Source organism: Schistocerca nitens, chromosome 1, assembly GCF_023898315.1.
Source record: "Schistocerca nitens isolate TAMUIC-IGC-003100 chromosome 1, iqSchNite1.1, whole genome shotgun sequence".
Lineage (NCBI taxonomy): Eukaryota > Metazoa > Arthropoda > Insecta > Orthoptera > Acrididae > Schistocerca > Schistocerca nitens.
Genome location: NC_064614.1, coordinates 812,191,323 through 812,203,783, shown reverse-complemented (window position 1 = coordinate 812,203,783; position 12,461 = coordinate 812,191,323). Strand labels below are relative to the sequence as shown.

At 45.5% G+C, this 12,461-nt stretch overlaps 1 non-coding gene across 1 annotated transcript; it reads left to right on the top strand.

The window, feature by feature from the left end:
• Window positions 1-1,534: 1,534 nt before the first annotated feature.
• Trnas-cga (transfer RNA serine (anticodon CGA)) lies at window positions 1,535-1,608 on the top strand. The gene has a single exon. It is a non-coding gene; the product is annotated as a tRNA-Ser (tRNA).
• The last annotated feature ends 10,853 nt before the right edge of the window (window positions 1,609-12,461 follow it).

The following is a 12,461-nucleotide window of genomic DNA, read 5'->3' as shown; positions in this document are numbered from 1 at the left end:
CTAACTAACCTAAGGACATCACACACATCCATGCCCGAAGCAGGATTCGAACCTGCGACCGTAGCGGTCGCGCGGTTCCAGACTGTAGCGCCTAGAACCGCTCGGCCACCCCGGCCGGCCACGCCTACAGTCACTCAACGACTACACCTTCACGTACACCACTGCATCATCAGCAACCAGCCGTTAATTGCGTCTCACCCTGACAGTCAGTTCATTCACGTATATACACAATACAAGCAGTCCTATCACACTCCCCTGGTGCACTCCTGTCCATGCCCATGTCTCCGATGGCCAATTCCACTGTCAACAGAACTTCTGTGTGATCATAGTGACACAAATTATTCGAGCCGAAACTTCAAGCTGGTAAAGCAGAAAAAAGGAACACGTACCGGTGTGTCGGTCCTGGAAGAGAGTTTGCTCGATTCGCAGTGCGTCTGTGGGCGTTACTCTCCTGCTCCCGTGTCGGCGCTCCCATTGTCGATCGATGCTCCTTGCGAGACACAAAGCGTCAGGGATGACCGCCCCATCCCCTGACCCCTGATTGCCGGTAGCCTAAGCGCCCTCCCCCCCCCCCCCCCACCCCCACCCCAGCGCTGCAGGTCGGGTTCCCCGCCCGAGGCCCGCGCCCCTCTGGCGTTAATTACATCGGACGCTAATTATCGCCGTCACAGCCGGCTAATTGGCCGTTTTTGATCGAGTTGTCCGCCCCGCCGCTCTGTCTATATGCACGGGGCGTCGTGACGCCACGCCGAGCCAGAGCCGACGCCGCTCTGACACGCGGGGCGTCCCGCAAAAAGCGACACCCGCCGCCTAATCACCGCCAAAGGCCTCCACTGGTCTTTGGAGGCCCTTCCCTGCCCTACGGTCGTAATGCTCAAATGGACATCACAGGTCATTTGATATTCTTCCGTCAGCGCCAATGTCGTCAGATGTAAAGAGGCGGGCAAATCGCATGTCCAGCAGCTTCTACAGTGTTTCTGGTGTAACATATCATTTTCCGGCCGTGCCTGTGCGCACGTCATGTTCGCTACTGTGAGCATTACAGCTGGTTCCCGGTATACTCGGCGACGGTGTTTGTGTCCATGTCAAACGTTGCTTTCGTCCATACCTGAGAGTGTCCGTGGCGGAGAGAATCAACGCACACTGAATGACCTCGCACCTTTTCCCTATCAGACAGAAAGATGAGATTTTCACTCTGCACCGGAGTGTGCGCTGATATGAAACTTCCTGGCAGATTAAAATTGTGTGCCGGGCCGAGACTCAAACTCGGGACCTTTGCCTTTCGCGGGCAAGTGCTCTACCAACTGAGCTACCCAAGCACGACTCACGCCCCGTCCTCACAGCTTTACTTCTGCCAGTACCTCGTCTCCTACCTTCCAAACTTTACAGAAGCTCTCCTGCGAACCTTGCAGAACTGTCGCTCCTGAAAGAAAGGATATTGCGGAGACATGGCTTAGCCACAGCCTGGGGTAGTTTGGAAGGTAGGAGACGAGGTACTGGCAGAAGTAAAGCTGTGAGGACGGGGCGTGAGTCGTGCTTGGGTAGCTCAGTGGTAGAGCACTTGCCCGCGAAAGGCAAAGGTCCCGAGTTCGAGTCTCGGCCCGGCACACAGTTTTAATCTGCCAGGAAGTTTCATATCAGCGCACACTCCGGTGCAGAGTGAAAATCTCATTCTGAAAACATCCCCCAGGCTGTGGCTAAGCCATGTCTCCGCAATATCCTTTATTTCAGGAGTGCTAGTTCTGCAAGGTTCGCAGGAGAGCGTCTGTAAAGTTTGGAAGGTAGGAGACGAGGTACTGGCAGAAGTAAAGCTGTGAGGACGGGGCATGACTCGTGGGACACCATCCTGACTGTCGCCCGCGTTACGGCCCAGCAGCCTAGAGTGATGGTCTGGGATGCCATTTCACTTCATAGCCGGACACCTTGGGTTGTCATCCGCGGTACCTTTACAGCACAGTGGTACTTCGACGATATTCCACGCCCCATTTCGTTGCCCTTGACGGTAAGCCAAATAGATGGTTCAAATGGCTCTGAGCACTATGGGACTTAACATCTATGGTCATCAGTCCCCTAGAACTTAGAACTACTTAAACCTAACTAACCTAAGGACAGCACACAACACCCAGCCATCACGAGGCAGAGAAAATCCCTGACCCCGCCGGGAATCGAACCCGGGAACCCGGGCGTGGGAAGCGAGAACGCTACCGCACGACCACGAGATGCGACGGTAAGCCATCGCCCGCATCTCGTGGTCGTGCGGTAGCGTTCTCGCTTCCCACGCCCGGGTTCCCGGGTTCGATTCCCGGCGGGGTCAGGGATTTTCTCTGCCTCGTGATGGCTGGGTGTTGTGTGCTGTCCTTAGGTTAGTTAGGTTTAAGTAGTTCTAAGTTCTAGGGGACTGATAACCATAGATGTTAAGTCCCATAGTACTCAGAGCCATTTTGACGGTAAGCCATCCTGGGCTTACATTTCAGCAAGATAATGCCCGTTCGCGGGCGGTGAGAGTTTCTGCTGCTTGTCTTCGTGCTCGCCAGACCCTGCATTGGCCAGTAACGTCGCAAGATCTCTTTCAAACAGAGAACGCGTTTGCAGCATTATGGGCAGGGCTTTGGAGGGGAAGATCTCATATCAGTTTTTCATGGAAGGGAGTGTAGGAAACGAAGCACGAATTCTCGCAACATAAAACTCTAAACTACTGAAAAATTTTGTTCATTAATCACCAGTTTATAATAAGGTTTCTGCCATCTACAGCGTACTTAAATCAGGGGAAATAGTTCGTATGAGACTTACAGATATTATTCTTTTGTTACACAGGTAGCCTTTAGATACATACGAATGTGACATGGGCACATGACACGAGAGAAACATCACTAGTATAAGGTACATCGCTACTGGCAGTTTTCAGAACAAAGACTCGATTTGTCTCTTTCAGTTGCAAGGAGACTAGAGGCAAACGGCAAAATACTTTTGAGATTTGACGACAAATGGGTCTGGATACATTTACTATTGGTCAATGTGCGCTACATGTTCTGGCTCTCTTTTAACTGATACTGATCGGTAAGGGGAGCGAGGGGGGTCACCCCTGCCCCTATCTAGCTTCGCCCTAGTTAATGTCGCTTTTTAATCTGTTATTTTTAACTCTTATCCAGAGACTAAGATACCTTTCTTCTATAGTAATCGCCTTCCCGTGAGACGGTTCCCCAGTGCAGGAATAACACGATGATTTTCTTTTTGGAATACCTCTACCTAAATATACTCCAGTTGGTGACTAGATGCTTACTTTATTTCCACGGTCCATTTAATGCGAACGCAGTGCGTTTATAACCGCAGATTTCCAGAAACTGTCAAAGATTTATCAGCGACTTTAGAGGTACCGCAGCCGCCAGTGGAGCGACAGAGCTGACGGTTTTGAACATAGTACGTGCCTAATTGTACCAACAGCACTGATGTAGTGTTGTGCTAGAAAGCAACCAGCTGCATAAATACTTGTGGTATTGCGACGTCCAGGAATCCCAACTGCGGTACCACTGCTAAACAGCAATACACAGTTCAAGGGGAAGTATTCCTATTCTTCGAAAGCCTGAGTAAGTAAGAGGGCAGCAGTTACAAGGCCTGAAATCAAATTTTACGTATCCATCACTGCTATTTTATTAAATATTCGAAGTTTCGTACCTGTAGCTACATTTGAAAGCCGAAAAAGTCCCTTTTTTAATTTATATATTTTTTTATTTGTTGTGTGCATATTCGCCATGCGCTCCTGGCTATCGCGCAACCGAAACAAAGTACAAGTAATCGAGAGTTGAATGTGGATGTATAAAAACTTGTAAACTAATGTATACTGTGGGTAATGCAGTTCAGAGTGTTAAAAATCGGCCCCCTGTGTGTATGAGAAGATATTGAAATAAATCTGAAGCCAAAAAATAAAAAAAGGATTATCTACTGATGATGCTTTAATACAACTTTTAATAAACTGAAACGCGTTTGGTTCGAATAAGACTTTATATATTCGCAAAAGACGACATAACAGTCATATCACACCTTCCTCCTTTTTTTCACCCATACATGTTTTAGCGAAGTTTCACTAAGATGAATGGACCCCTTTACGAGCATTTTCCTTAATGGCACCTATTGTTGTCCTTGTAGCTCTCTGTAGCTACAGACAGCTACATGAACAAAAGAGTGGGCTAGTAAGGAAAATAAAAGGAATCTGATGACGATGGTGAAACTTCACTGAAACATTTCTACGGTTTAAGGTATAAAACACTTTCCTTACAAGTATTGGCTGTGTGTCCACGGTAGTGGCACTCTTTGTACTGAAACTGCAGTCTACGTGGTGTGGTGGTCGCAGTTGGATATTAACACATCAGAAAAGAACGTGGACGTGTGAAAAATGCGTTAGCCTTCAATCCAATTGGTTTCTCTCAATATAGTGATAGGCGAAGCGTCCGTTCTTGATCAGGCCCTTCAGTCTGAAATGGATTGGTGGTATACGCGACACTGATATTCACGCATAGGCAATGGTTAAAATAGCATGACATTTATCACAAAGTTGAGTGCTCACAACGATTAACGATATATAAGCCACATGTGTTACTAGAATACTTTCCCCCGCGCAATGAGTAGTAAATAACTCTCCTCAATAGAAATTAGTCTGCGTTGCCCGCAGTCATTTTCTTGCCTGAAAGTTACGCACTCCAAGACCAACTGCCGGGCACATCTCTTTCCGGAGCAATGCTAGAGACACCCCAACAATGCACAAAGTGATTCTGGTCGTTCAGATCGCTCTTATTTTACAAAAGTTGTAGTTAGATTGAGTTCACCAAAGAAAGACCTTTTGCCCTTCGAATGCTAAATTTTTTTTTTAGTCTTTATCATGACTGGTACTGATGATGAATGAAGCAACAAGTTTACTGTTTGCAATCACTGTTTATTTATTTCCACAACGTGTTTCGGAGTTAAAGCCTCCGGTGTGAGCTCGACTTGTGTGGATTAATATGGCATGTACGTATTGCGTTATGGGTATGGAGTAACTTCGGGCACCGTCTTATAGCGTAAAACAAAACACTAGTTTGGAACATGGCTCACAGTTTATTGGTGGAGGGCTTTCAAGCAGGAACAAAAATATAAAACTGAAAGAGAAATAAATAAAATATTAAGAATACTTAAGGTATTTTTATTTTATTTATTTTATCCGTTTTTACACTCTTATTTGATGTCTTAATACTGAAGTTATAAGTTTTCGTGTGCAAGCCATATCCCAATAGCCAATCACGGCGTATCATTCAGCGGCTGTTACACGTCAGCGGATATCACGTTATCGAACTGTAGTGTCATGAGCAAACCTACAGAGGATGGACAAAAATATTAAAAGAGCACGAGTTGCTAGCCAAGTCCGCAGATGGCGATGTTGCATTTGATCACGAACAGCACCTGAGAAATGGTCTCAGTAAGTCGTGGCCAAAACAGTCTTCTGAGTAACTGCGAATGCATTATGTCGGAGCTAAGTGAATCCGAACGTGGGCAAATTCTTGGTGCTCGAATGGTGGGTGTTTCCCTAACAAGAGAGCAGAGGCGACTGTGCTATTTCAAGAGGGACTGTATCGAAGATTTAAACAGCATACGTGGAAAGAGGACAAACATATCTGCTAAGTCACAATGCGGATGAAAGTGTGATGAAGAGCATTGTGACGAAACTGAGATGCCGACATCTGCAAAAATTACTGCAGAACAATGTACCACAACACAGCACCAAAACAACACGAAGAGAGCTCCAGAATCTGGGAATTACAGGGGAAACTAGAATTCTAAAACGACGCACCAGTGATTCAAGTGCTCTTATTAGAGAAACATAGTGACGAAGCTTTAAAAGCTGGGCTATGAACCAATGAAAGAAAGTCAATTGGTCGCATGAGTCTTACTGCACACTGTTTCCGATTTCTGCCAGAGTTTACATCCCAAGAGTGATACATGGCGTGGGTTCGGTAGTGATTTTGACAGCTACACCGTGGTATTCTATGGGCCTCACGGTTACTCTGCAAAGCCACATTACTGCCAAGGGTTATGCGACAATTTTGGCTGATCAGGTCCATCTCAGGGTGCAGTGTTTGCTCCCCAGTGGTGATGCTCTGTTCCGAGACGACAGGGCCCCCGTCCATGCAGTTCGCATCGTCCAGGACGAGCTTTCTGGGCACGAAGTTGACCTGTCGCATCTCGTCTGTCCGTCACAGTCACCCGACCTCAGTACCATTTCGTCTTTGTGGTCCTCTATAGAGATGAAGGATGCATGATCGGTATCTAGCTCCTTTATCGCTACCTGAGCTTGCAACTGTTTTCCAGGAAGAATGGTTTATGATTTCCTTTAAAATTATACAGGACCTGCATTTATCCATTCCGAGATGACTGGAAGCTGTTCGGAATGCCAAAAGGTTTCCTACATCGTACGGGAAATGGTGATGTGTTTGTAGCGTTTCCATTTTTTGGCCACATCCTTTTGGTGGTTTTGTGGTAAGTTCTATTGGACCAAACTACTGAGGTCATCAGTCTCTAGGCGTACAGACTACTTAATCTAACTTACGCTAAGGACAACACACACACACCCATGCCCAAGGGCTGACTCGAAACTCCGGCGAGGGGAGCCGCGCGAACCGTGGGAAGGCGCCCCAGACCACACAGCTACCCCGCGAGGCCACCCTTTTGGTCGCAAATATCGATCAGTGTGGCGTCGCTGCCTGCTGCAACATGTAAGATGCTTTGGATGTCAACACGGGAGCTATGACTGCAAGAGCCATATGTGTAACTAGTTATATAGATGAAGAATGAGGGAATTAACGCTTGCTCGAAGCAGAATCATTTCAAAACACGTACTGATGCAAACGCGGACACATAAAAAAAGGTTTAACTTTAAATGGAAACATTTTAGGTTAGGCTGTACAGTGACTGTCATTGATATCGAATGGAACAACAAGTTTAGGTGGTAGCAGTCACTGTTGTTTAATATCCACAACGCGTTTCAAAAGATGGATTTATATGTGTTAATACGACATGGTTCAAATGGCTCTGAGCACTATGGGACTTAACTTCTGAGGTCATCAGTCCCCTAGAACTTAGAACTACTTAAACCTAACTAACCTAAGGACATCACATACATCCATGCCCGAGGCAATACGACGTGTGTTTATTGTGTTATCACCTTGGGATAACCTTTCGCATTATCCCCAGTGGTCACTAGCTCCTTTCCTTGCCATAATGCATCACATATAAACTGTTAAATTTTAAAAAAATGTATCAGTTTACATGCGATGTATTACGACAGAGATAGGAGCCTGTGACCACTGGAGACAGTGTGACATGTTAGCCCAAAGTCGTAACATAACATACACATAACGTATTAACACATATAAATTCATTTGATGATGGAGCTTCAAACATTTGAAACACGTTGTGGATATAAATAAGTAGTGACTGGTAACAGTAAACTTGTTAAGGTACAAAGGAATTACAGACATTGGCTGCGAGAGGGTATTGATTTAAATCAAAGGGGAAAGTTGAAAATAATGCCAGACCGGGATTCGAATCTACGACTCTTGCGTACTAGGCAGATGCGCTGACCACTGCGCCATCCGGACAAAGTGGTCATCACAACTCCACGGGCTACCGTAGCACACCTCCAGTCAGACCCAAATTCTCTACCTATCCACACACTACTAATGTATTGCCCCTTGCCCATTATCCTCATTATTCGGGGCATTTCGGCAATTTCCGTAAGAGTTCGAAACTGTTGTCCATCTGCACTGAAGAGATCATTTGCTGCATCGCCTTGTATATATGGGGGAAGGGGGGGGGGGGGGTGCCTCTGTTCTTTTGGACATGTCCGACAGAACAGACACCACCTACATAGAAGTAAACTTATTATTTCATTCGAAAAGCTTTAACCTTACGACGAGGTTCTTAGAAAAGAGAAGATTTCCTCCCCGATCACCCACGGGATCTAAAATTGAAGCCCACCAGCGGAGGACTGGCCGTGTTGCTTTCTGTTCAGTTGTCGCTTCTTCCAGTTCAGCGGCACGACAAATAAACTTGAGGAGAGGCAATATAAAGGCCGTCGCTGCTGCGCGGCGGAAGCCCGCCGCCGACTTCCGATTGCCGCCATTGTCGGTCAGAGGCCCGCTCGTCCGCTGCCCGCTGCCGCCGGCCGGTCCCCCGGGAGCCGAAGAGAGGCACGGCGGCGGCGGCGGCGGTGGGGGCGGTAGCGGAGTGGCGGGGGCGGGGTGGAAGCCGGAAATGGCGCTACCTGCGCGCCGGAGATGGCGCCGCGCCGCCAGGAAGCGCTACAAATTAAAAGCTGCGCCGCGTGCACAGCTGAGCCACCGCTGGCTGGGCCGCTCGCTAATACCGCCCACGTACACAAGGCACAGGTCCCGTCCCGGCGGCGTGACGCGACTGCCGATCATCGGCTCGTTGCCTCGTCGGCGTTGTTGTCCTAAGCAGCGAGTGCCTCACACGCACCACGTTGTAGAAAGGCTGCGAAAAGAAGCATATCGGCGTCCGTTGTTAAGAATTGGTTGTCAACACACACAGTCAGTTTCAAGGGGATTTTAAAAAGTCATCATATACAGTTCATGTTCCTGAGTCTCACCTTTATCTACGATATTGATGTAGGCTGAAACAATGAGGTAAATCCGTACCAGCACTGGGATTCGAACCTGGGTCTCATGCCTAGTGGGCAGATGTGCTTTCCGCACTGTGAGTACCAGAGTACGGCATCAGCTGAGGCGGGAATCGGAATTTGTATTGCGGAGCGAGACGTACTAGAGTAATCTGTGCAACTGTGGTAGTCACAGTACCAGTATGGCACACTGGGTAGCGCTTCGGCCTAGTGAGCAGAAGACCCGGGGGTTTCAAATCCCAGCATGGTACAGATTTCAGTTAATTGCTTCAGCTTAATTCATTATCGTATTTCAAAAGTAAATTACACATTGTTGTGGCAGACCAAGTAACTTATATTGGTTACTCTGTAAAATCAATTGATAAACTATATAGAAAAATTCAGACCAACATCTCTCACAAAAACACTGAAAAGAAAACTACCGACACAAAACAAATCTTCACAAACATTCCATACTTAGGCACAGTGTCACAAAAAATAGCTAACTTATTAAAAAAAACAATATTAAAATATCTTTCTCCACAAACAGCAAACTTGGATACCACTTACCTCACACAGTGAACACAAACAAGCCAATAACACAACACAGTGGAATATATAAATTACAATGTAACAGTTACCCTGCATTTTACATAGGAAAAACTGGAAGAACCTTCCACACTCGGTATAAAGAACACACCGACGCCTTTCGACTAAACCATTTTGAAAAATCTACAATAGCTAACCACATGTATATTAATAAACACAGACTTGACGACATCCACAACAGCCTAACTGTACTTCACACAGAACCCAACAGTAAAAAAACTTAATCTACTAGAACAGTTAGAAATAATGATGCACAAAGAAAAATATTCTGAAAACTTGTTGAATGAAAAAACAGAGTTTAACAGCCACAATTTTTTCTACACCTTTAAAAGTTTATTTTTTCTTGAGGAATCAAATCTATAATAGTACAAACAGCTGACAACCTACAACATGGTGCCAAATAATTATTTTAATAATACCTGTGTACTAATAATACTATATCATATTATCTTCTGTGAAACAAGAAAATCGATTATATTTAGAAGTAGAACATCTGTATGAACGAGAATCTTTGGCATGTTTACGTTCTGCTATTACAATGTGCGAAAAAGTGTGTGACTATGTATATATCCGAGTATGTACTGCAAAATTAAATATGTATATTGTGTATACCAACTGCACAACAGAAGCAGACATCATACAATGTTAAACTGTAAGTTATTTTCATATTATTAACGCTGTTAAACTTATATCTACAATATACCATGTTGTAACACAAAAATGTAATATCAACAGGCAAACAACTAAAAATCCTGATGTAAATCGCTAAAAAAAGCACCTGAAGATGAGCCTCCAGGGCTCGAAATGCATAGTGCAGTAAATAAACGCAACTTGTGACTGAAAGCGGTTTGTTCTTCATTTTACGAAAGTAAAACAGTCGCGGACGAAACACTGAAAAACAATGGATAAAATTAAGTTTTATTGGTTGCTGCACTACAGTTGTGAAAGACACAGGTGTTGATGTTATACTGGTCTTCAGTCCAAAGACTGATTTGATGCAGCTCTCCATGGTACTCTATCCTGTGCAAGCTTCTTCATCTCCGAATAACTACTGCAGCCTACATGTTTTTGAACCTTCTTACTGTATTCATCTCTTGGTCTTCCTCCACAATTTTTACCCCCACATTTCTCTCCAGTATTAATTTGGTGCTCACTTGATATGTCAGAATGTATCCTATCAACCGATCCCTTATTTTAGCCAAGTTGTGCCTCAAATTTCTTGTCTTCCCAATTCTGTTCAGTACCTCCTCATTAGCTACGCAATCTACCCATCTAATCTTCAGCATTCTTGTGCGGCACAATGTTTAGAAGCTTCTATTCTCTTCCTGTCTGAAAGCTTCGTCGTTCACGTTTCATTCCATCCAAGGCTACGTGCTAGAATAATTCCTTCACAAAAAGGCTTCGCAACGCTCAAATTTACGAGGGCAGTTCAATAAGTAATGCAACACATTTTTTTTCTCGGCCAATTTTGGTTGAAAAAACCTGAAATTTCTTGTGGAATATTTTCAAACATTCCCGCTTCGTCTCGTATAGTTTCATTGACTTCCGACAGGTGGCAGCGCTGTACGGAGTTGTTAAAATGGCGTCTGTAACGGATGTGCGTTGCAAACAACAGGCAGTGATCGAGTTTCTTTTGGCGGAAAACCAGGGCATCTCAGATATTCATAGGCGCTTGCAGAATGTCTACGGTGATCTGGCAGTGGACGAAAGCACGGTGAGTCGTTGGGCAAAGCGTGTGTCATCATCGCCGCAAGGTCAAGCAAGACTGCCTGATATCCCGCGTGCGGGCCGGCCGTGCACAGCTGTGACTCCTGCAATGGTGGAGCGTGCGAACACACTCGTTCGAGATGATCGACGGATCACCATCAAACAACTCAGTGCTCAACTTGACATCTCTGTTGGTAGTGCTGTCACAATTGTTCACCAGTTGGGATATTCAAAGGTTTGTTCCCGCTGGGTCCCTCGTTGTCTAACCGAACACCATAAAGAGCAAAGGAGAACCATCTGTGCGGAATTGCTTGCTCGTCATGTGGCTGAGGGTGACAATTTCTTGTCAAAGATTGTTACAGGCGATGAAACATGGGTTCATCACTTCGAACCTGAAACAAAACGGCAATCAATGGAGTGGCGCCACACCCACTCCCCTACCAAGAAAAAGTTTAAAGCCATACCCTCAGCCGGTAAAGTCGTGGTTACAGTCTTCTGGGACGCTGAAGGGGTTATTCTGTTCGATGTCCTTCCCCATGGTCAAACGATCAACTCTGAAGTGTATTGTGCTACTCTTCAGAAATTGAAGAAACGACTTCAGCGTGTTCGTAGGCACAAAAATCAGAACGAACTTCTCCTTCTTCATGACAACGCAAGACCTCACACAAGTCTTCGCACCCGAGAGGAGCTCACAAAACTTCAGTGGACTGTTCTTTCTCATGCACCCTACAGCCCCGATCTCGCACCGTCGGATTTCCATATGTTTGGCCCAATGAAGGACGCAATCCGTGGGACACACTACGCGGATGATGAAGAAGTTATTGATGCAGTACGACGTTGGCTCCGACATCGACCAGTGGAATGGTACCGTGCAGGCATACAGGCCCTCATTTCAAGGTGGTGTAAGGCCGTAGCATTGAATGGAGATTACGTTGAAAAATAGTGTTGTGTAGCTAAAAGATTGGGTAATAACCTGGTTATTTCAATGCTGAATAAAACAACCCCTGTTTCAGACAAAAAATGTGTTGCATTACTTATTGAACTGCCCTCGTATATTCGATGTTACACATCTCTCTTCTTCAGAAACCCTTTTCTTCCCATTCCTAGTCTACATACCTTATTCTCTCTACTTCGGCCATACTCAGTTATTTCACGGCCTAAGTAGGAAAACTCATCTACTGCTTTCAGTGTCTCATTTCCTAATCTAATTCCCTCATCACTGCCTAATTTAATTCGACTCCATCCCATTACCCTTGTTTCACTTTCATTGATTTTCATGTTATATCCTCCTTTCAACATGCTGCCCATTCGGTTCAGCTCCTCTCCGACGTCCTTTGCTGTCTCTGACAGAATCACAATGTCATCAGTGAACTTTCTTCTCCCTGAAATTTAATCCCTTGTCTAAAATTTTTCCTTGGTTTTCTTTACTGCTTGCTTAATGTAAATGCTTAATAGCATCGAGGATAGACCAGAACCCTGTCTCATTCCCGTCTAAGCCTCT